Source organism: Apis cerana, linkage group LG11, assembly GCF_029169275.1.
Source record: "Apis cerana isolate GH-2021 linkage group LG11, AcerK_1.0, whole genome shotgun sequence".
NCBI lineage: Eukaryota > Metazoa > Arthropoda > Insecta > Hymenoptera > Apidae > Apis > Apis cerana.
Genome location: NC_083862.1, coordinates 3,418,172 through 3,441,268, shown reverse-complemented (window position 1 = coordinate 3,441,268; position 23,097 = coordinate 3,418,172). Strand labels below are relative to the sequence as shown.

Genomic DNA, 23,097 nt, shown 5'->3' with positions numbered 1-23,097 from the left:
TCCTTTTTCTTTTTTACTCTCTTTCACTCTATCTTTCGTATTGAAAAAGAGAAGTTCAAACTCTGATTGTGCCATATCAGGATTAAATTTCAATTTTATTATTTTATAAATCAGGTTCGGTTTTAATTTCGGTTTTCATTATATTTCGCATTAATTTTTCTTTTTTTTAATATTTTGAGATTTTTTTTTTAATAAATTAATTATTTGTGCTTTTTGGGATTTGTGAATCGTAACATAAACGGTATCAAAAGATCTATTAATTCCGATTTTCACTCAAAATAATAAAATTGATGTTTATTCCAGTGATATTTATTATTTCGATCCGTATGAAACAATTAATTAGTCACATCATTGTTTAATTTAATTGGATGCGAAACGGATATTGTGTTTCTGGAAAGCGGGACAGATTAAAGCGCCTTGTGTAAATATTCCACTCTATAATAGGCCATGCACAATCTCTGGAAAACTTTAACTCTTTTGACTCTGGCGGGACACTTATATATCTCGATAAAATATTTCCTTTGTTTGGGAAATATTTAGGTTATTTCGTACTTTTATATAATCTATTTAATTGCATATTACAATTATTAATTGATATAAATTTTATCTGTATATATTTTCAGTATATATTACAGTTTTTATTCCTAAAAGAAAAAGAAATAAAAAAATTAATGGAAATTTAATTAACGGAAATTGATGGAGAAGTGTTAAAAGAGTTAACATTTCGAAGGCTGCATAATATGCTTGTCAAGTAGTAGAAATTGTTTCGCTGATTGATCGATTAATTCTGTCTAATGGAAAATGAAAATGCACTTAATATTGACATCAATTCCTATTATCGATATCGAATTTCCGCAGAAAGCAGTTATCATATACATCGTGGGCCAAAAATCATATAATAGTAAACGAAACTATCAAATGATTTTTTATACCATAAATTTTAACTTTTATTGCCTTCTAATATTATTGAATATATCTAATATTAATGAATATTATTTTGTACATTTAAATAATTTGTAGCTTTTTTTTTATTTTCTATAGATCAGTTTGATTCATAATTTTATATGATTTATGGATATATTTATTTTTATTTGCATTATATATTTTTTAATTGTATATATTTATGAATAATATCATTATAAATCCACAATATAGAATACAAAATAAAATAAAAAGTATAAGTATATATATAAATAAATTATAATTTCACCATATTCGTTATATTATACTCCATTGCATGTAAACATTGTATTAATTTAATTTTGCTATGAAACTAAACGTTTCAATATAAGGAGAAGTTTAAGTAGTCAGGCCTGAGATGTACTAGATTTCAAAATACTACAGGATAGAAATTACGTTAGAAATTAAGCCGACCAAAAACGAAGTCGTAAAGATTAACAATTCGAAGATAATCCGCGAATAAATCATCGTAGTCCATATCTCTATCCATAAGCTCGACTTTATAGCGTTTAGGTGTACATACTGTCTTCGTAATTGCTGGTCGTAATTCTTCTGCTATCGAATTAACGTACTATCACAGTTTATGTATGGACTAGATCTATCATGCGCATTTTTATATAATCTGTAATGCAATCTGTAATTTATATTTTTACACTTATATACAGCATTATTTATTCAAGAGAAGACAATGATGCTATTCAAAGAGAGAAGAATTATAATTAAATATTAATTATATTTGATATGAACTAAAAACGAAATGATTTAGCCAACCACAATAAAATTCTAAAATTCTAAAATATTAAAATTTGTATTCAATTTTTAAATTTTAGAATTTTAAAATTGTATTAATCCTTTATTTTATAGATTTTATATTATTCGGGAAATCAGTAATATTTCCAAATGATAAATCATAATTTTATAACTGGCAATTTATTATTTCCACTCAAAGAAAGATGATAGAATCGTGATTTGATATTTTTTTGCAAAATTTTAATAAATAATTAAATTAGAGAAAAATTTCCACTCAAAGAAAGATGATAGAATCGTGATTTGATATTTTTTTGCAAAATTTTAATAAATAATTAAATTAGAGAAAAATAGAATTTCTATAAATTTTTTCTTTGATATAAATATATTCCATTTTGTCAATGAAAAAGAAATACAATATAGTTAAATTAATAATAATAATGTCATAAATCTATATTTATTATTTTTATTTGATTTCCTTTTTATTTTTTTTTCATATTTTTCTTTTTCATTCATTATTATTTGTTTATTTGAAAGCAAATAATCAAATCGAAGCCAAGTAAATCGTATATCGTATATCGTTTCTATAATTGGCTTTCTATAATTCTATAATTGGATTATATAATCTTATAAAAAGATTGATTCTGAATTGCACTTGTGAAGACAGTTTAAATTTCAAAGTCATGTTATGAATTATATAATGAATCGTAATCAATACTTCAAATACTTGGAAATACTAAAATCTACAATATTACTATAATTGGAATCTAATCGAAGACAATTTTTTTTTATTTTATTTTTTATTTTTTTAAATTCATTTCGATGATTCGATTGAATATAATTGCATTCGAAATCATAGAGATATGAAAATTTCTAAAATTGCATCGATAATCCAGAATAAGAAATAGGAAATTCCATAAAATTGGATAAAATCTATTCTTTATAATTGTAAAATAATATTACAAGTATTTATGAACTATTTTGAAAGATAAAACCTAAGAAACATTAATGTTGTCAGAGTGTACTTCAGATTCGAATTTTTCATCATTCTCTTGAAAACGAATTTCGCGAAGGTGGTGTGACCGAAAGTGTCTTGACTGTCCTCCCCTTGATGAAATTTTCCAGATCGGCTTTCATTGCCAGCGGGGGACAAATACGTCGGAGGCAAACTCGGCCGAAACTTTCGAGATTGCACGGCGGAAGTTGAAGGCGACGAAAGGGCGACGCGCGTCCGTCGAAGAAATTGAATTAAATTGCTGATTCCTTGATTTTCCCGTGCGGGCTCACTCCTTCGAATCTAATTAATAGAGCCAGAGTAAGCTGACGCGTTTAACGAACGCTCAATATTTGTTTTCATCTCTCTAATATTTCTCTTCTAACTGTTACTTCTTTGTTTTTATAATGATTTTTAATCCTACATGATGACAAATTTCATGGAAGATTTACGAAATTAACGAAGGAAAAATTATTACGATCAGATAAATAATAACATAAACATGTTATGATCAGATAGAATAAGACTATATAAAATAAAAAAAAGAACAATCAGATAAAATATATTAAGATCAACTAGTTGTCAGCCTAATTATCATTCGATAAGAGAAATGAATTGGATAAAATTATATATGATGAGTTCAGATAAATGAAATTAATTAGTCATTTCTAGATTGAATAAAACACGTTGTCAGACAAGTGGAATACACTCGTTGGACAATAATAGAATAAAGAAATAATATCAAAGGGGAGAGGAATAATCCAGTTTTATCCAGGCAAAGTCAATAATCTGATCATGGTCAAAATAGGGAGTATCATATCTGATATGATCAGACAAGTAGAATAGTCGTCGTCAAATTGTTCAAGATCGGATAAGTGAAACAAATTGGTCGCAGAAATGGGATAAGTTATCGGGTAAATAGAATAAGATAGTCATCGTCAAGCAATGAGAACAATCTTAGTCCATCCTAGCCACGCAGGTCATTTACGGACACGACGAATAAACTAAATGCAATCGGTTGAAACGAATAAGATTAACTGTTATCGAAGTAAGTAAGAATACGAGATTCGTTTTTAAGCAAGATTAAAACGTCTCATGTTTAAAATTACGTAGAATAAAGCAATTAGAATAAGATAAGAATATACATGTTATGCTCCAACCCATTTTTGGAGCTATGGAATATAGTAATAAAAATAATTATTAAGGAGTTCGATTTGATAGACGATCAAAGAAAAAGTCCATATGCCAATGATTGTCAGAATTATTCCACTATCAGAGTTCGAAGTTCTGATAGTTCTTGCTGTTTTTGTAGTTCTGTTTTCTTGCACATTTTTAAGGGTTCTCCCCCAAATTTGTATCCTCTGGGTACTGAAACTCTTGCCATGTTCCACTCGTGAAGATTTTTAGTAGAAGAAAGCTCTTTAAAATGAGGGGCTGTTATTCCGTTGTTTTCCCAGGAAGCTGTTTCATGCGTGTTTACAATAATTCTTTTCAGGTATAAATATCATCTCAGTCACCAAAACCATATTAACACTTTAGCCATGCCGAATTGTTTCTAAATGTGCAAAGCAAATTTTTCTCTTCTCTAAAAACAGCATTGTCTTGCATCATCCTAAATCATTTGTTCAGAACAATACTTATAAAGTCAAATAGAAAAAACGTAAATATATAATAGTTAATCGATTTGTTAAATTTCTTCTCATGCAGAACAACAACATCAAAACACAATATTAAAACACGATATTTTTATCTTCGAATTGTACCCTTTCTCGATCCCACGGATTATTATCTCGAGGCATTAAGAAAGTTGGTTCACGATTAATTTCAGTCCTTGGTCACAGAGAAGTTGATGGAGCCTTCCAGGGAGCATTGTCGAACGGGAACAAATACGGGAAAAGGAGGAAAGTATCGCGACGCGAAGTTTCCTGGAAACCTTGGTGATTTCCAGAAGTAGAGAAAGAGAGAAATAGAGAAAGAGAGAGAGAGAGAGAGAGAGAGAGAGAGAAAGAGAAAAGGAGAGCAAAAGCAAAATGGAGAATTCGAGGGCGCCGAAGGGGAAGCAATTGAATTAAAGAAGCTCCGGCTTTCCACCGATCCTTGTCTTATTCGACGTCACCTCACGATCCCGGCCGTGTTTAGTTAATGTAGAAAACGTGCCTCATTTGCTCTCCTTAGCGGCGACAATTCCACTTGTTTAATATGCAAACCGATCCATGCTCGAACTTGGACCGATTCGATGGGATTATTCGCCTCGTTTCGTCGACCCGTCTTTCCATTCCTTTTCGCCTTATCCTCTCCTCCCTTTTCTTCCGTCAAATATTCCCTTAATTCTCTCTTTCTCTCGAAAATATAACCATCCCGCACAGAGTCAGATCCAATTAGGATATTAAACAGCCGTTCAATCGTTCGAGAAAGTTTCAAACGTGTTTTCTTAGCCTTCCTCATAAATCTCCCTTCGTTATCGATCTGCCAGGAGGCCGGTTTTACGATCGATGCTGAGCTCAAAGACGAGGAACTCGTCTCGATTTCTCGTCTCTACGCCGAGCCCCCTGCCTAGCTTTTTCATCGCTAATTGATTCCAGAAGTTATCTTGGGGAGTCGCATCGCAAAGCGCTACGAATCGTTATTGGCAAACGTTTTCGAGCAACATTTGCAGAATGGTAAAGGTTTCAGGTCGAGAATAACGAGATGATCGCTGAGTTTCTAATGGAATAGCCCGATTCTCTGGAGGAATTTAAGAGAGTGTATAAAATAGGTTTCGTGTCGATGGAAGTTTGGTTTTCAAAGCTGTTTTAATCGCGATTAATTAACGTGAAGTGTTAACCTGATTATCTTATGATTAAAATGTGATGGATTAGAGTTGCGTAAGCGTAAGAGTTGTATAAATATCTCTAAAGGAATTTGATTTTGCTCGAGTATTTGCATTCTCCGCAATTTGCATGCTTAATTCGTGTTATATAAATTTTCAGGAGAGGGGGGAGGAGGAGAGTATTTATTAAATTATTGTAAATATAAGGATATTTGTTAAAAATATATTTAATTAAATTTAATAATAAATTACAAAGTTCACAAAATTCAAGAGATTCAAAAAGATTTAAAGAGATAAATATGAAAAGATAATAATAAATGTGAAAATATTTTCTCATTTATCACGAGAGTACTATTTTAATAGCGAGAACTGATAGTTGGATAATGGTGCTAGGTTAATTTTAATCCGTGTAATTTAAACATTATTGTAAAATAAAGAAGAAGAATTCATGATAATTAAATTACATATATAAATAATATATATTTACAATTTATTTGCAAATTAAAATTAATAATTTATAATTGATTCTTCAATAAATGCTCATTTATTTTTTTATTTATTTACAGAGTAAATTATTCAAAAGTCAAAATGTTTTGTTTTTAATTATTTTAATTTTAAAATTTTTAATAAAAGGAATCGCATAAAAATTGATTTGAAAGTCATATAATTTGTTATTAATTCATTTATTATTCAATTATTATTCATTTTTCTTTTATTATAAAGGACATATGAAGATTAAATTTTTTTATGGAATTATAAAAAATTATTAATGGAATTTTACAAAATTCAAATTAAAGTATTACTTCAATTATTCCATCAAAACATGACTTCATTTAAAGAAATAAATTTAATCTTCAGATATTTTCTATGTATCCAAAAAAGAAACGAACTAAAATTATAATATTTAAATAATTTTAAAAATATATTAACTTTCATTATTAATTAGAAATCGCTTTGTATACTTCAATTATTCCATCAAAACATGACTTCATTTAAAGAAACAAATTTAATCTTCAGATATTTTCTATATATCCAAAAAAGAAACGAACTAAAATTATAATATTTAAATAATTTTAAAAATATATTAACTTAAGATAAAACCATTTTTATTTCCATCTCATTTTATCCAACACAACTTCAATTAATATATATAACGTAACGAATAAACCTTAAACAAAATTTTTCTTTTATTTGTTTTAGAATTTATTATGTAAAAGTGAACCATGAATGTATTAATATCAATATGTATTCTAAATATATCAAATGTTTTCATTCGTATCATAAATTTCACAAATTTCAAAATTGACTCATATAATTTCTGCGCAAAGGACGCATTAAAAAAAAAAGAAAAATAATAATAATAAAAAAAATCGTATATTCAATATTCAAATCCGCACAGCTGTGGACACGCGTTAATTATTATCTTCGCGCGATACAATAATACATGAAACTGATTTCGCGGGATGAAATACATTCGTGCATACGTTATTCAGATTGAATATTCGGAAAAATATGAAATACGGCAAGCAAAAAGCTGTCGGACTTTTATATTCGCGTCGCGTCTACCTTCGGCCCCGACCCCATATTTTTTATTCCCGATGAAAACGCACATTTATTATAAAAATCGTCGCCGTCACTTTGCAACGCGCAGATTACATTCGATTTTCGAGCTTCGTCGATACTTCTCGGTTATTCGTAATGTCCTCTCTATTTTTCCATGCCTGTTATATTGCGCTAACTGAAATTGCTCGATTCTTGTTTTTCATATTTTTTTTTTTTATCTACATATGTTTTCTAGAGTTTCGAAATTGCAGTAAAGAATATCGAATATTTTAAGAAATATATTAAAAAATATATTATCAAAAATATAACTATTTATATATAAAATTATATCAATTATTGCATAATTGTTCGATGTCTATTTTCTAAATTTTCTTCGATGCCTGCTGTGTTTTTTAAAATAAAATTTTTCACTATGGAATATACGTTCTGCATAATTTGAATATTTTAAAAGGCAATTTAAAAAGTTACCGCGTCATTATGATTTATTATCTTATCTCATTGGTGTACAATAAATATTTCATAATTGCAAAATAAATCTATGATATAAATCCTATTAAGGCACAATTAAAATCATCAAACTTTCATTTTCCGAATTTTCTTCAATCTTTATATATTTTTGCAGTAGAATTTTACATTATAGACTATGTTCTTCATAATTTGAATATTTTAGAATGAAAATAATTTACAATGAAAAATAATATTGTATTCGTCATCTTATCACTGAGACATAATAAATTTTTTATAATTGCAAACATGGACATGTAATATAAATGCAAAATTTATTACTATTACTAATAGCTCTTCATATAAAGAAATGTATAATGTATAAATGTAACTAAATCTGAATAAATTCAATTATGAAACAATAATACAAAATTTGATTTTTGGTTTTTTTGAATAAAACTTATATTAACAAGTTTATTTATGATGTTTCTTTGATTAAAAAAAAACAAATAAGCATGTTTTAAATTAGATTATATTTATTTATTTAATAAATAAAATAATTATTTAATAAATAATCATTATTACTCATTAAATATATAAATATAAAGATTCAAATAAAATAATATTATTTTATTCAGAGAAATCTTAAAAATACGTTAAAAGTTTAATTTAAAAAGAAACCAAAAAATAATAATAATAAAATTTTAATAATAAAATTTATTATTATTAATATAAATATCTTTTTCAAAATCTGGATATTTTTCTGTCTTCAACAATAATATAATAATTTCAGTTATAATAATAGTTAATAATAATTTTAGTCTCGAATTCATAAAATATAAATAGACTTTTAATAAATTCTCTCAAAATCTAGACATCCAATCTTTTTTCATCTTTTTCCATAATAAATACAAATAAACTTCGATCTTTTGTTGATTTATTTCATAAAGAACTATCAATACTTCTTTTAGATAATTGCAAAGCTTTAGTCTCGAATCTTTTGCAATTATCCAATATTCATTTATATAAAATATATATATATAAATTTCAAATAAACGATTCATTTCATAAATACGAATTAATATCTCTAGATAATTATAAAGTTTCAATCTCCAATCTTTCATAGTTATTCAATATTTATTATAATCAAAAAACGATCGATCATTATATTATAAAACTTAATCCAATTCTTACAATATTTTCAATTCATCATTCCTAAAATTTCCCTATTTTTCTTCTCCTAATTAAGGAATTGCATTTAACAATGCATCAAAACACGTTACACGTTTCCTTTGAAACGATTAATTTTAACACGCGAAACATTACTAAATACCACCGTTTCACAAAACCTTAATCAAGAACACCTTTTCTCCGCGATTTCTCGGAAAAATTCGCGGGAAGAAGAGACGAGAAAAGAAAATGAAAAAAAAAAAAGATAGAAGAAGAGAAGAAAAAAAGGTTGAAAGTATTCTCCCTGGATTTAATTAACGCGAAGATGCACGGTCCGTAAGCGCACGCCACCTTTCACCACACGATTCTCCAATCTTTTCAAAAGAGAATCCATGCCTCAAATTCCTGGTAGATCTCTCGCGCGTGGAACGATCGATCACGCGATAAATAACCAAGTCAGGATATTTTCACGAAACGACGACGACGACGACGACGACCCACACGTACATCTAAATCTACACATGCTTGATCGCGTTGAATTAAATTCATTAAACGAATATCGCGCGAAATTCCTTTCGACCCGGAATCACCCATTTCGTACTGATCCCGCTCCGTGTCGTTGAATATATTAACTTGCGGCATGAATTACACGAGTTACTTTCACGATTGGGGCGCGTTATGCGTACCGTTTCATTTCAATCGTTCGACATTGATCGTTCGAAATTATTACTCCTCGAATGATCGTTCGACATCTCCCGGAATAATTATGCGAAACTGATTCCTATGGAATATCATGAATGATATGAAATGTGCAAAAGTGCTTTTATTGGGGGATTTTAACATTTCTGGAATATATGAATATAATCGATATCTTCGATATATTCAATGCGAAATCGAATGTAACGCTTGTCGAGTTAAAGTGGAAATATTCATATTCCGATAGAAAAATAAAAAATAAAAATATTTTGAATTTGTATATTTTAATGTAAAATATGATAAAATTTAATAGGTTTCAAAATTTTATAAGATCTCAATTAAATATTAAATATTATATATATTTATAATATATCTATGATATATCAGAGATATCAGTAAGGAAGTTAATTCTGAATGATGGCAAGATTCATAGGAAAATTAGTGAGAATAATTATGAAAGAAGGAATAGATATAGTCAGATAACTAATATAGGCTTCTTATTAACGAACAAATAGAACGAAATGTCTGGATAAATGAAATGGATTAGCCAGATAGATATAATAAGACAATTATCGTCAGACAAAGGGATATTATTAGAGAAATAGAATAGGATAATTATTGTCAAAAAAAGGAAAAAAAATTTAGTTTTGGTCAGGTAAGGATAACAGGCAGATTTATATATAGAAGAGCAAGAATAGATCAATTAATGCCATAAGCAGATTAAATAAAAATAGAAATAGAATAAATAGAATAAGACAATCATTGTTAGATAATAATTGTTAGAGAACAAGTCAATCTATTCCCCATATATAAAGAATAGATCAATAAACAAGTAAAAATATGATTGCCATCATTATTTGATGCTCTTCATAAAAACTAGTTCTTCTATTTGATAAAACATTTTTGTTATATGTTTAATAAATGAATATTTTCATTTTATTATAATAGAGCAAAGTTAATTTTGCAATTTTTTATTTCTAAATATTTTAAAAATTTTACATATTTAATCGATATTATTGACTCAAAATTGTTTCGCTTTAAATAATGAAAAAATTATTAACCAAAATTTAAAATTCAATCAATTTTGAATTTATATTAATTGCAAATTAATGTAAATTTCTCTTTAAAACAATTTAACAATTTAAAATATTTAATGAATTGAATTACATAATAAGTAAAATATAAATATATAAATAAAACTAATTTATATTGATATATAAATTATAAAATTAAAATTATAATGCGATATTATTCTGATTAATATATGTATGATGATAAAAATTTAGAAAGTTTTAGCTAACTGTAAGTTTGATGCGCAATTTTAGTTAATTATAAATTAAAAATAAAAACAATTCTCGTTTGTTTTTCGTATTAAAATCTTTCGATCGAATATAAAAATCAAAATTTCTTAAAACATATTGATATATGGCATAGAGTTAATGTAATTTAAATAATGTAATTTAAATAAAATTATAATCACACTTAGAAGTAACATATACGAGATACAATCCTAAACTATGCAAACTTAACTAAGGAGAGCATGTACAGATCTATCATAAATCTAATCTCTATTTTCGAGGTAAAACTAATACAAGTCCCTTCATGTTTGCCAAACTTTATCGTATGTTGCATTACTTTATCATAAATTATTCCAAATCTGTTGCAAACTTAACTTCATTTTCAACAAGTTGAATCAACAACTGGCCTCATAAGAGTTAACAAACTTACAACTATATAGCATGCTGAAAATTATAATAATAAAATGATGTACAAAATATTTTGCAAAAAGCACACATACATCGACTGTTAAATAAATTGATATTTTTTAAAAAATACAGCTATCTTTATTGATTTCTATTTTCGGTTTTAGTTTTGATCAAAAAAGTACTAAAAAAGTATTAAAAATATTCGATGCATTTCATTTTTATATATATTAAATTAAATTATATAATTTTTCACATTAAGGGTCATTAATAATCTAATTGTTTGATACTTTTTTTTAAAAAAGAAATGTAGCTATTCTTGTACTTCTTATTCTTTTCATTTTTGTTATCGTATTATCTTTAAATTGTATCAAGTACAGTTAATTACAAAAGCTTGACTATGATATTAATTTTTTGATAATATTTTTGATATATTTATTAATAATTTAATGTTTGATATTTTTAAAAATTTTATATTTTTGCATTTAATAAATATTCGATACATTTTATAATAAACTATTTGTTTGAAAAAAAATCAGAAAAAATATAAATATTTAGAAAATCTGTTTGAGTCCAATTAAGCACTGAATTATCTTATATATTTTATACTAAATAACATAATATTATATCCGATTCACATGAAATTATATTTAATTTTCAATCTTCTAATTATTATTAAACTTTGATCAATACTCGACAAATTTCTTTCTTTCGAAATCTCATTTAAATCATATGAATCAACTAACCATCAAAATATTAGTACTTCAAGAAACCATGGTCGTTGAAAGAAATATAGCGCTTTTTCTCTGGAGCAAACCAGCAAGAACTCGCTGACGTAGCGGTGCTCGTCGGCTCAGGACCAACAAAATTTTCTAGGAGCTACCTGGTTATTAGATTTGGAACGGCCGACGAAATTCATTGGCCTCGAAAAAATCCAATTTCACGGGAGGATTTTGTCGGTAAGCCTCGCGATTGACTTTAATTGCATCTATGAAGTGCCGGGAAAATTAAGGGCCCCGATTAATTACCCTACGAGCCTAATTCACTCGGGAAGTTATCACGCAACTGAACGAATTCGGAGTTTCCAGAGTTATCGTGAAACCTAATAATAACGAAAGCCAATTTATGGCTGACATACAATATTTGTATATATATATATATGTACATTATCTCTTGAATTATTATTGATTGGATCTATTTCATTATTGGATTAAGATTAAAATATCATAATTGTATACATATTTATCATAATTTTCTTTGCAAGTTATTATTTTGTATATATTGTTTTATGTGTTTAGAATATTCCAAAAATAAGGATACAATGATTGATGATTCTATATGCAAACTATAAATCTGAAAAAAATAATACTTTTTCATTTAAGACTTCGTTTTCGATATAAATGATATTGAAAAATATATTGAATATATTTGATTTTGGATATTTATGTATTAATTGAATTATTTCGAGATATGTTTAGTTTATGCTCGTATTTGTTAATAATGATTAAATGTAGGCTATTTCACTATTTCTATAATTTTTTGAAATAGTTATGCTGATATTATAAGTTTTTGATATATTCTGCAAAAATGAAATAGAATATTCTATATTTTTTAGATTATTTTCTAGATACTTGCTTTTTTAATTACTTAAATTGAATAGTTTTTCAAATGATTTAAAAAATTATTATTTTTAAGATCTTAAATATTAAATTATTTTTGATTTATAATAAAATTTGTTAATTTAAACGTGTAATTACTAATACAATGAAAATTAGTAACAAAATTTGAATTATATTAGAGTAGAGTTTTTAAAAATATGGAAACAATTCAATTATGGAATATTAAATTATTTCTGATTTGAATTAGAGTTTAATTTTAAATTTAATATAGATTTAGATTTCTAAGATCTCTATGATGGTATCGAAAGTTAAATTATATATAATTCAAATTACAGTTTGTTAATTATTAACATAATAATAATTGTTAATAGTTTGAATCAAGTTCAGGATAGGATGGAGAAATTCTCCAACAATCTAGACTATTATGATACTTGGCATAGCATTCAACGACATACCACTCTGTTCATAGTCTTAGCAATTAAAATATAATTCTGAATCTAATTACATCTCGATTAATTTGTTTTTAATCTACTTTTATGTTTTTTTATATACATGATATTTATGAGTTATAGTTGTAATTTATAAATTTTATTTGGATTCACATTGAAATGCAATACACTTTTAATCTGCCTGTAATCAGTACATTTTCTTTAACCATCTAAATGTTTATGTCTTTTTAACAAATTAGTATATTAGATTATTTTATTATTTAAATTAAGTTGAATTAATCTATTACAGATATTTATAATCAATTCTAATTTAGAATATGTTATCTAAACTCAATCATCGCTATGATATCTGAAATATAAATTTTCAAACGAGTTAACAATTTGTAATTAGAAAGAAAAGGATGTGTCAAGAAAACGAAATTTACTACAAAAAGTTGATTGATAGTGGAAAATTTAAATGCGTGTTTAAACATAATACAATCGTAAATCCATTAAATCCATTAAGTCATAAATCCATTAAATTTTATCAGAACTTTTATAAATTTACATAAAAATCGTACAAATTGATAAATACTAAATATCAAATATTTATATTAACAAGTATATTATTTCATAACAACTATATTTTTCATAAGGAAAATTAATTTAAAGGCTAACACGAAGAAGTTAAAAGCCAATTAGAATGATTCAAACACCAAACCGATACAAGTCAAACATTCCCTCCCCCTTAAAGGGAAAAAGTTAATTGTCCAGATCACTGAACTAGAATCCAAAAGCGAGCAAGTTCGTATTAACCAATCAAACTAACGATATATCCTAAATCTAATCTCCAAAGATCAACAACCGTTAAAACACGCGAGCGCTGTTTTCCACCGAAGAGACGTTTCGACCGTGTTTAGAAGCCACACCACCTCAATCATCCCGGAAGAAGATGAAAACTCGATGGTGCTCTTTCTATTTTTTCGGTCGCCGAAAAGTCGCCAAAAAGAGAATAAAAAACGCCCAAGCACCCATTTGCATGGTGAAAGCGCGTCGAGAAAAAAGAAAAGAAAAAAATATATATATATATACATAAAAATACCGTAAGATTTCACGGAATTGGAAGGAGAGGAAGCGTCGTAGAAAGGTGCACTCGAGCCGCACTAGAAGCGTTCATTTTTGATGCCCATTATTTTCGTAATTAGTCTCGAGCGCGCGAGACTCTCCTTAAAACCGTCGGCGAAACGAGATCAGCCAGGTGCAGCCAGATGGAAAACTTGAAGCGGGCTGTAGTAGAACCGCGTGCGCGTACCGACAACGCGAATGCGATGGGTGGGGCCTCGAGGGGAAGGGGAAACACGAGTGGAAAAATCTCTCGCAATCATGTATTTAAATGGAACGAAGCGGCCGCTGGTTGCCGCGTGCTCGGTTAAATAATCATATAAAACTTCTGGTGCAGCCACGTTCTCGTAATTCGGCTTTGTGCCAGTTTTCCAACCTCTTCGTATCGGGTCCTGGATGTAGCGAGAGAATTTCTCTCGCGGTGGTTTTCCCGGTTGGATAGTAAGTTCGGTTCGGATTGAAATTGTTTGATGATTGCGCGGGAATTTTTGAATGATCGGATGTATCACGAATAGTAGTCGAAAGTTCTATACGTATAAAGTGGGTTTACAAGTTTATTTGCGATTCGATATGAAATATCTTGATAAATGATAAATGATACGAAAAAAATGTTTCAGACAAAAGTTATTTAATATAAAAAAATACATTAATAATTTTTTTGCAGATGATTATGTTAATTTTAATTCTTCAAATGGAACTGTACAATTTTTATTATCAGTGTTGCAACTTGTTATTTTTTTTAGAAAAAAGTATTAAACTATTTATGTTGAAAAATTTTTAATTTCTTATTTAATTAAAATTCCATTTAAAAACTTATTGTATGAAAAATAGATAAGAAATATGCGAAGCGATATTTTATTATTTCATATTCTTTTTATTTTTCATATAATTTTTATTTTTCAATTTCATATTTCTTTTTTGTAATAAATAATACCGATTAGAATTGCACCGATTAGTGCAATAAAAATTATATAGTTTCATTTAAAAAATTAGAAATTAAAATTTTCATATGATTTCTATTTATCAATTAATGAAAAAATTTATCAATATTGTAAAATGTATTTCTTTTTATCAAACAACTTTTATCTAAAATATTTCGTATCATTTATATTTTTTAAGATACTTAAACGAGTCACAATAAATCAGATATTGTTTACAGAATATTAGTATATTCGTAGAAGACTCAATTATAAAAATCGAAACAAATATAAAAGTTAATTGAATTATAAGTAATTTAAATATATGTTAGATGAAATGAAAGAAGAATCGAGTATAATAGCGATATGATGAAGATAGAAATCTATTTTATTATATATTATCTTCATCTTGTTTCATTTAATGCAAATTTCAAATTTCTGTTTATAACTTGACAGATTTCAATTGACATTTTCTGAGACATCAATAAAATAATTCTATTATATTAAAAATATATTCATGTATCATGTATCATGAATATATTTTTCGATAACAAATTTTATTATATTGAAAAAAATAGATCGTGATTTTGCGATAACAATTTATTAAATAATGATTGATAACTCATACTCATCAAAAAATTTCTTTAAGAAAAAAATAAAAAAAAGGAATTTTTTTTATTTTTAATTTATCATTTTATTTACATATTCTTTTTAATTCATTTTTTTAATTAATCATTTTACGTGCAATATTTGGTAATATACAATCTTGCTAAATAACTACACTTAAAATTCTCATATAAAATTCTCATTAGTTATTTCATCGTAACAGCAAATGAATAATGTGTAATATATAGTATCGATGAAGTATAAAAGAAATTGAAATAAATGCAAAATAACATTAAATCATTTATTATTGCATATATTGTTTATTATTTACATAAATAAGTGGAGATACAATGAACGTAGAGAGTGGAAAAGCACGTTCATTTAAAAAGTTCCAATTCTCCAGTCTTCGAATATATCAATATTTTCCTCTTCGAATATATTAAAGCTATTAATGCTTTCATGTTATTTCGATACATAGTTCTCGACATAACTGGAAATAACTAAGTCTCATGACAGCTATTTTTTTCCTTTATTGAAGAAGTAATATCGTCACCAAGAGGCAATCTTCATAGAGATCAATGAAACTTTAATTCTTTTCGTAATATTTTCAAGTTCATTATATAAATTCCATCTATCTATCAACGTTAATACTTAATTCAATATACCTTTATAACATCGATTTTAGTTAAAAATTTTTTAATTAATGATTGTATTTAAACTTGTCGTTAAAATTTATATATTTTGAGAAAAATTAGAGAGATTAAAGAAATATTTCATTTTTTTTTGAGAAAAATTAAAAGAATGTTGTTACATTAAATTATTATTGAAACAAAATATTATATTATATTATATTATTGAAACAAAATATTTAAAAAGATATGAAATGTATGAATTTCTTTTTTTAAACCACTTTAAAGATCAATATATTCTAACTGATCTATATATGTCAATTAAAAATAACAAATTTTATTAAATTTAATTTTTATTTTGCTTAATCGAGTCACTATCTCACATATTATATGATCTTCAATTACAATAATAACAATTATGGTAATCATTTCTATTAAAGTTATCAATCACATAGTTTATATTATTTTCTATCCTAACCTTAAACGATCGTTCAAAAAAATAACCTTAAAAAATCGTGATCCATTATAAATTACGAAACGCCAACCCAAATGAAGAAAACAATCGAAAAATCGAATCATCTTTCTTTTTCCGCCATTTTTATAATTAATTCAATTGAATTAGAAGCAAAATCAATCCAATCCAAAAAAAGAAATAAAGAAAAATCACAAGCGTTACGAGGAAAACAATATCATGTTAGCCTAGAGGAGATTTGGCGCTGCTCCGATGTCAATTCAGAATGAAATTCAACCTAAAACATTCATGGATATAGCGATCCACGGAGAAGAGAAGTATTTTCGTCGGCTCCATCCTGGCTCAGTCGGTTGATCCCCCTCCGGCTTTTTCAAACCAGATTTTTCTCCGCTCAGTGAAATGAAAATTTCGTTCGATCCGCCGATGCAATTCCCCTTAGTGGCTGGAAATTACTCGATTATCCGACACCGCTTATTAACCTGAGAGAAAGTAACGCTCCTTCATCCTGCCCTCGCCACTTTTGCGCTGAAATGATGTCCGGTTACCAACAGCTACCGACCCTTTCGACGGGCCTGTTTAATTGAAAAAGTTATAGACAAGTTCGACGAATCGACGCTTGGCGATTAATAGCACGAGATCCTTTCTTCATCCGTATCCATAACATTCGTTGCTGATTACGACATTCGACTTAATCCATTATTTTTGTTTTTTCGTTTTTTTTCGAATTTACGTTAACATATACGTTGTTGATTCATTTTAAAAAATGAACTTTCGTTTGAGGAAAAATGACGAATTTGGTCCGTTCTTTTGAAAAATAATCCCTTTATATGAAATTCGATGTTTATTTATTGTACTTTAATCTGTCACCGCTAGATGTCTCATGTTTCGTTCTTTCTCGCAAGTGATTACTTTCATCTTAACTTAATGATGAAATAAAAATTGCAAAAATTACCAATATTGTGGCGAAGATTTTCTTTATCATTAAGAGAAAAAGTAATATTACATAGAAGTATATATATATTATATTATATAAATTATATATTCAAATGTTAAAATAATCATTGTTTTCCATGTCTTCGTTGAAAACTCAATTCTTTTTCTCATTTTCTTTATTTTATTATCATATTTTCTACATAGTCATGTCTTTTTATTTTTATTAGTTTTGTTATAAGAATGTTATAAGAATTGACAATGTTTCAATATATCACTAGATATCTCTTTCCTATTGATTTTCTTGCAAATAGTTTTCTAAATATAAAATACAAATCTCAAATCTACAGTTTCCAATTTTTGAGAAAGAAATCATCAATTGTAATTTTGATGAGTCTGGTTGACAAAATGAAACATACTAATGGAAGCAATAATGCAATTACATTTTTAATCATGGAATTTAAACAATATAATGTTAAAATAAGTTATTAATAATTTTTTGTTAAATTGATTACATAGTTTTATATTATCGAAAGGATCTATTAGAAATTAAAAGATGTATAACAAGAAAATGAAATTTATTAAAAAAGATTAATTGAAATAAAATATAAGAGTTAAGAAATATCATCAGATTTAGAATAAAGATAAAATCACGCAGATTAGAAATATTAAAAAATCGAAATTCTAATATTTCTATATTTGTGTATATTATATTTATAAATTTATTGAAATTGCATTTATTTTCATTCTGTGAAAAATTTTACAATGATATAAAAACGAATGAAATTTAGAATCTGAAAGGTTTTTGATTTTTTTGGATCATCATTTGAATAGAACCTAGAATTATCTATTCTCTTTTTGTAATCTTTTATCTGATTCATAAAAGTTTTTTATATGTATTCAGTAATATATTCTATCATTCATAATTTAAGCGGATTACACAACAATGAATGAATATGAATGAATATTCAACAATTTGTATTTAAAACTTCATTTAAATTGTTCGTTAAAAACACGAATCTTACGAGAATATTTGTTGAGGAAGATTCAGGTGTCTGGCACGATATTGTTGAAAAAGAAATATGAAGTAAAGTCGTTAACTAACATAGCTAGTACGCTCTGTGGTTATGGAAGAATTTTTTCCACGGAAAACAAGGAGTTAATTGCTACGGAGAGATGCTTATTGCATGAAAGAATAGAGCCCTGATAAATTTTATGCTCGTTACTTATGGACGCGTACGCGTGCTTTGCATGTTACGGTAAGGCATTTTGCATACGCTCTACCCAGGAAAATAATCCAGTTGTTTGTTATAATGTACTCTTCTTTCTCCGCATTTTAGAATAAGTATTAAAATTTCTTCGCAAGAAAAATATGAAGCAGCTGTATGTAATCTATCTTCTTAATCTATTTTCGCTTGATTTCATTGGTTAAATAAAAAAAAAATAAAAATAAAAATAAAAAATTAAATTATTTTCTAATAATGAAAAGGAAACTTTAATCTTTCATAATTTCAATACAAAAAAAAGTTTTTATAAAGTGAACTTTTGAACTTTTCAATTTCTGATTTGAGTTTTTATTTCTTACTTTTATATATTGTATATATTAATTGTAATATTTTTTTATAATTTTATATTATAAATTTATTTGTATTTTAAAATAAATAATAAAAATGATATTTATATAATATGAATATGTAAATTAAGAATTTCTTTGCAATAATTATTTTCTGTTCCAAATCTAATCCAAATTTTTTTCACTTTATATATAGATACTTATATATTATATTTTATTATATATAGATTGAGAATTGTAAATTATACTTTAAAGAACTTAGCTTCAATGACCTTGGTGTCAATCATTATTCTAACACACTTTAGATTAAAATATTAGATTTAAAATAGATTGCATTAAAATATGAAACAATTTATAATATTATTAATTATTTTTACATAGATAATTTTCTGAAAGCAAAAATTAATGAAAATTTAATAAAATCGATGAAAATAATAATTTTTAAATTATTTGAAAATATCTTCAAAAATTGATTGATTAAATTCAGATTTTTAACAACTTTTTTTTTTATTAATAGAAGATATAAGTAGCAAAAAAAGAATTTCGTTCTTATATCGTTTCATCGCAGTGCATTCAAAAATGCACGACAGATATCGAACGCTTAATTCCAGATATTATTTTCAACGAGGCCGTGAATGGCCTCAACAATTTTCAACCCCTTTAAAGTATGATTTTCCTCGAAAGAGCATCTCGAATCGCAAATGCCGTTATTCGATCGATCGAAAATCATTCCAACGCAATTTCCAACATTACACAGCTTAACCAGTGTGCTCGAGGATTTGGCTTTCGTTTCGAGAGTTATCTAAAGCCGGATGGATCCGAGGTAAAGAACATTTAATCCATATCTGTTGTACTACACACGTAGGGACACACGTGTTCTGGCTGCCATCTTTCCCGAGAAATTCATTTTTCTCGCGATCGGGACAAAACTGGTATTACCACTCTAAAACTTTCATCGTGCTCGGTGTAACAGAAACAAAGAAAGGGCAGCCGCGATTGTTTCGCCAGACAATGGTCCTATAAATGAGTTAGAACTCGGCCGAAGGCTGTCTCGGTGAAATTGGACTGTCGTGTAACTGTCAATCAGGCTTGTACCTGAATAATCTATTGAAATAAAGCATTTTGAAAAATGATTATGATTAAAATAATATATTATCTATTCGATTAAATGTTGATATTTAAAGTAATTATGAGTTGATGCAATTGAATACATGATTTTTTTATATTATTTTTAATTTGAATTATTTAAAACAGTTTTTTTAACTATTTCATGAGTCCTTCTTAATTTTAAAAATTATTGAATAATTTGTTGATCAAATTCAGATTTTAAGGTTAAAATTAAATATTATAATATCAAAAGAAATCTTATTATTATTAATAATCGTGAATAGTGAAAAAGAATTTTACTTTTCTTTTGTTTCATTTTAATTGAATTCTTCTATTTCTATCTAAATCTAAATATTATCAAATTTTGAAATGTTGAAAATTATAACAAAAATTTTATTATGTAAATTTTTTGGAAAGTAATAATTTAGTATTTAAATGTATGTTTTTATTAATAAATAAAAAAATCTTATCTCTGTAATTTTTAATATTCCTCAAATTCCATAATATGTTCTATAAAAATTATTCATTTAGTAATCACAATATCATCGATAGCATTGAATTATATATATATATATATATACACATATTTTTTTCTATTCGATATCTTACTACAATTATTTATATTCATATTTATAAGTTTATATTCTTTTCAATTAAAATTTAAAAAAAAATAGTCGAATTTTTAAAAAATTAGAAAGTAAACAAACATTTTTATTTTATAAATTTTAATATAGAAATATCTAGATTTAAAAAGTCCTATCCAATTGCTATCTGGATAGCTCTTCTTAGATAATCATATTAAATTTCTATATATTAAAACTAAACATCTATATAATTATTATTATTCTATTTAGAAAATAAAATTAAAAACAATCTCAAATTCAAAGAATTTATTTGTATAAAATTAATTCCACTCGCATTTCCGCGAGTATTCCGCACTGAATAATCGTTAAGTCTCGTATTAAATTAATCATTTGTTCAAGAATAAAATTCTCTCGTTCGTAAGAAATACGAATAAAGCATCGCTTGAAAAACTTTAAAAATCGCTCTCACCCCTGACAAGAATAAGATACGTTCCTCGAGAGAAATGCCATAAAGCAGCGGTAGGATATCGTCTATTTGCACCTATCTACCAATGGAACTCCTCTTCTTTTCTCACTCTTTCTTTCCTTTCCACTTCTTCATGGAAACGGACGGCACGAGTCTCCCGTTTTATTGCTCTATAAACTGCAATGTAAACCGAAGAAAAAAACAATTCCGCGGCCTGATCGTAACGGGTCCGAGAGCAAGGGATTACAGCCGACATCCGTGCCTCGAGAGCACTCGGTCGAGTTACGACGACATTTGCGTCCACGCTTCAGTCTCGGTTACAGGGACGAGTAATTGGGGATGAAAGAGGATTTGTCTACGACCAGTACAGCTAGGTGATTATTCGTTTCGAATGGGTTAAGAGGGAAAGAGGATCTTGGAAAAGTTAACTTTTAAAAGCGAGAAAAGCATTTTAATGGATGAAAAACGATTCTGAAAGTATGTAAAGTATAGTTTCTTTAAAAAAAATGTTTCAAAACTTATTTTAATAGAGGGTATTTTAATAGAGAGACGATGGTTGCTGGAAATAGCAAATGGATAGATTTTTCAAGTCTTTAATGTTTATATATTGATGCTCTGGGTAAAATCAGAATTATTATTTTATTTTTATTATTATTATTATTTTTCAATGATGAAAACATTTGCTTGAATCGTTTCAAATTTCATGTGCAAAAGATAGCGTAAAATTAATATTTTTGATGCCATAAGAATTTTGAAATTGTAATTTTTTACTTTTTTTTATATTTTTGAATATTTAATTCTTATTTCTATTATTATATATAATAATATTTGATTAATTATTCGGGGAAATAAATATTTAAAGAATTATTGGTATCTTTTTTCGTAATTTCGCTTCAAGAAAAACTTATCAAAAATTCTAAAAATTGATGGACATCTGTTTGCAATAATTAAGCGAATAGAAAATACAGCAATTAACTCAGCATATATCATAACTCATATATATATATATATTATATAATTATATATATATATATATATATAATTGACATAATTATCTTAATTTTAAATATATATATAAAATAAGACAATTATGTATATAGAGATATATATTCAAAATATTATTCTTAAAAATATATTAGGAATTACTTAAATAAAAATCGGTGAAGTGTATTCTTTTCCACATAATTATTCGGATAAACTCATTACTTTGCAGTAATTCTTTTTTCTTTAAATTTATCTTTCATTATTTAATTATCGTTTAAACTAAACTGTTATCGAAAAAAATTTAATTAAATTGTTCAATATTGATCATAATTTCAGTGTTTTTTCCAATTTTTTAAAAATAACAATTTTAAATAATAACATGAAATAGAATGAAATTTTAAATTGCAAAATATTCAGATTTATATACAGACCTCACTTACTCTATCACTCTATTGCAAAAAATATTTCAAAACAAAATTGTATTCCAAATATGAAAAAAACACCGCTCTTTGAAGATTAATTTCATTCCCTCGAAAAACACATTGCCTCGCGTATAATCTATTATACTCTCCAT

The 23,097-nt window shown here is 26.6% G+C and overlaps 1 long non-coding RNA gene across 1 annotated transcript in view; it reads left to right on the top strand.

Moving 5' to 3' along the window:
* Positions 1-23,097, top strand: part of LOC108003189 (uncharacterized) — a 435,498-nt gene that overhangs the window by 398,906 nt on the left and 13,495 nt on the right. The window lies entirely within an intron of this gene.